Source organism: Rhododendron vialii, chromosome 5a (assembly GCF_030253575.1).
Source record: "Rhododendron vialii isolate Sample 1 chromosome 5a, ASM3025357v1".
NCBI classification, from domain to species: domain Eukaryota; kingdom Viridiplantae; phylum Streptophyta; class Magnoliopsida; order Ericales; family Ericaceae; genus Rhododendron; species Rhododendron vialii.
Genome location: NC_080561.1, coordinates 35,249,809 through 35,253,271, shown reverse-complemented (window position 1 = coordinate 35,253,271; position 3,463 = coordinate 35,249,809). Strand labels below are relative to the sequence as shown.

Here is a 3,463-nt window from a genome sequence, read left to right as displayed (position 1 = left end):
CAGTTGCGAATTCTGGGTTTCTCTCCCTCAGTTGACTCAGGTACTTCCGGGTTCTTGCCTTCTTAGTTTCTTGGATGATTTATTTTTTACTATCAATTAGTCCATGGAGTATTTAATTGAGACCAGATTTTCTTGTTTTAAGATCAAGCAAAGGGTTTGTTTGAGTTTCTTTTGATTAGACAGTTGCATTAGAGAAGCTGCGTGCCGTAAACTTTACGATGATTAAAGGGTGACCCAGAATTACAATTAAGAATCAATCCTAAACTTGTTCAACTCTCAAAAACGGATTGAATTTGAGTTAAAAATCTTGCAATCTTCTAGGGTTTTCTTTGGAACTTGATTTTAAAGGAAGGGAAGAGAAGAGAAGAGAATTAAGCACAGTAAAAAAAATTCTTATAGTTTCTTTTCCCTTTTTTCTCTTTCAACAAGTTCCAAACAGACTGTAATTATCCCAATCTGGCTTTCCATGTGAAAGTATGCCTCCAATTGAAAACATATGGGGGTTTCAATATGAATCACAACGGGATTAGTCTAGTAGTCAAGGTTTGAAACTTAGGAGTTTGCTCCCTCCTAAAATTTCAAGTTCGATATCTTTCAGGTGCTATCGACTCCTTTGAGGTCAATCTGTATGGAGCATTTGCTCGGGCTTTAAGTGGGGCCCCCACTAATGGTCGGTGAGTTTATGATCCCCGTGATTAGTCGAGGTGCGCGTAAACTGAACCGGACACCTAGTCATAAAGAAGATATATGAATCCCAATCATACCGACCTCTTCCCTGTATTTGCGTGTGAGCTAATCGCAATTTGATTTTTCTAGGTTTGTTTTCCCTTTTTTGTCTTTTTCTGATGAAGACATTCATATTCAATTCAACAACCTAGAAATGAAAATTATGGTGATTCATCTGGATCTTTTTTTCAGTACTATGGATAATGGAGGAACTTCATAAAGACTCTACCCGTGCCGATAGGGTTTATAAGTGAGTTTCCGTTAAAAAGTTTGTTTTCAAACTAATGGCAATAGACAAGTTATTTCCGTTAAATGGACCTTTTACTTGATGTATGTGAGGTGAATGAACTGCGCCGAAATCCGTATTTTGTGGACTTTAGCCTGTTTAGACAATATGGAAACCCTAAACGTTGAATTTGTAAGATTGCATAGGCTTTGGGTTTAGAAGTAGGACCAATGAACACAAATAACATCTCTTGCTTAGCTCGAGTTTTAGTGGTTATTAGTAATAGGTTTTGGCCCCGTGTGATGGCCGCCATAGACAGGAGATTGTCGGTTGCCGCCCGCTCAATAATCCAGTTGAGACCCACATGGTTTTTTAGAGTCAACTAAATTTTTTCTTAGAACAGCAAAAACAGAAAATATTATTAGTCTCAAGCTCAGTACAGGAGGGGATTAAAAGGAGAAAGGCCAGTATGGCATCATTGTTAGGAAGAGGTCTACCCTAACTATGGTGGCGCCACCACCCTGACCATATCATCTAGCTCCCAATCACCAGGAAAAAGGAAAAATGAGTTGACAAGGTGCCAATTCAATCGTCAAAAAGGATACAAAACCCGAGTTCGAAAACACCTTGGTACATTTCAAACTTAAAGCCGATAACAATATAGATTCCTTAATGGTCTATAGATTGACAACAAACTCGGTCATCACAGTAGCAGAACCAACTATGTAGCGAAGCTGAACCTGGTTGCAGTGGCAGCAGAACCAAAACAGAACCTAATCGCACAATTGCAAGAGCTACCATGGTGTTTGCCTGTTTGGTTTACAAATATGCTCCGGATCAGTAGTACAAAACGGCTATAAACATCCCAAAAGGAAGGATTAGCCATCAGGTCGTTGTCGGTAATCCAATGCTTGCCTCCTGCTTTATACCCTCCACTAATCTCCTCTGAAACTTCTTAAATTGTCTGATTTAATCCACTCACTCGAACATAGTACATGTACGCCCAAGTATTACTATTCCCTTGCAATATCCCGCAATATTGTTACGAATATGGTCAAAGTCCAGAAAACCTGTACTGGTTGTCATACGGTTTTTAGTCTTTGTGTGTATAAAAAGAATTGCTTTTGGATCAAAAGAAGAAAATAAGGCATTGCTATGCAACCTTTAGAGTGGAAGTAACATTGAGAGAAGACTGTAAAATTTGGCAGCACAGGGAAGGTTAATGAGGCATCCATATCAATTTGGTCATCAACTTGCTTTAATTCCTTAAGACTCCTTTCAAGTTGGGCTTCTGGAACTTTACATGGGAAGTGACTTGCTCTTGACCCTTTTGTTCGGCGTTGATCATTTCTCCTGTATTCACAGAAAAACATTTACAGCTTTTTGAATTTTTTTCCTCCTGCACGTTATATTTCATACTTGTGAAATGATGAATGGGTCCCATTTCAACTTGTTGATCTCCACTGTGATGTAGGTTTGGCTGCGAAAGATTTAATTCAAGCAAACTATGGGGTACATTTTTGTGATATCGTTGCCGGTGATTCTGTTGTTCTTGATCATAGCTCTAGCATGCTACATTTTCGGTAGGGCACAGGCCCGGGCCCAAGCGACGGGAGTGCCCCAGTACTACGGACCTCCGGCACCCCCACTGGGAGCTCCTCAATTTCATGGCTCTGTGAAATGAATTTGTGGTGGTTGTACATACAATGATACAAAATATTTGCATCCAATTGAAATAAAGGTGTGACATGGTAGTCTCTGTCCACATTGCATCCAATTGAAATAAAGGTGTGACATGGTAGTCTCTGTCCATATGGTTTGATGATAGCATTGTATTTTGGTGTTTGAATCCTTGTGTAAAGGGCTGAGAATTTTTAATTTCTTGAATTTTCTTAGCAGTGGAAATGGGGTTTTTATTTTTTTTTTCCGTATGTATCTCTCAATTTGATACAAACATATTTAAATGATATTTTATTTTTCTCACTCTATCCATAAAAGAAACATTATTTGAAACCCTTGTTAGATATTGCATGCTAGAAACTTTTACGCATGCAAATTCAAAAGGCTTGGAACTTACAGGGGTTTGCTTCTTCTCAAGATCCTAGGTTCGAAACCTTCTAAGTGTTATCAACTGTAGTTCACATGAGGTTTGGCATTGGCTTTAATCAGAATTCTCATTAACGGAGGGTGGGATTTAGCCCTTAGAGATTAATGGAAGTCTGTATAAGCTGATTCGGACACTTTCAATTACTAATTATAAATAGACTTATCTACTTTTTTGATCTTTACAAAATAGGCTCGGTTTCAAGTTCGTCTTCACAAAATTTTCCGTTTCAATTTTATCCTTACATTTTCTGACCGATCTCAATATTACCTTTCCATCCAAATCTCTCTTCCCCCCAATTCGTTTCCACCCATCTGTAAAACCCTAAAACGTAACCCCACCTTTAAATAAAATTGGGAATGGAAAGTTTAATAGGGAAGAACATGGAAAAACAGAGTGGAATTGTT

General features: G+C 38.5%; 1 long non-coding RNA gene across 1 annotated transcript; it reads left to right on the top strand.

Annotated features, from left to right (window-relative positions):
• LOC131327301 (uncharacterized) lies at positions 1-2,935 on the top strand. The gene is made up of 3 exons (XR_009200259.1): positions 1-40; positions 2,427-2,693; positions 2,741-2,935. It is a non-coding gene; the product is annotated as an uncharacterized LOC131327301 (long non-coding RNA).
• Positions 2,936-3,463: the final 528 nt, after the last annotated feature.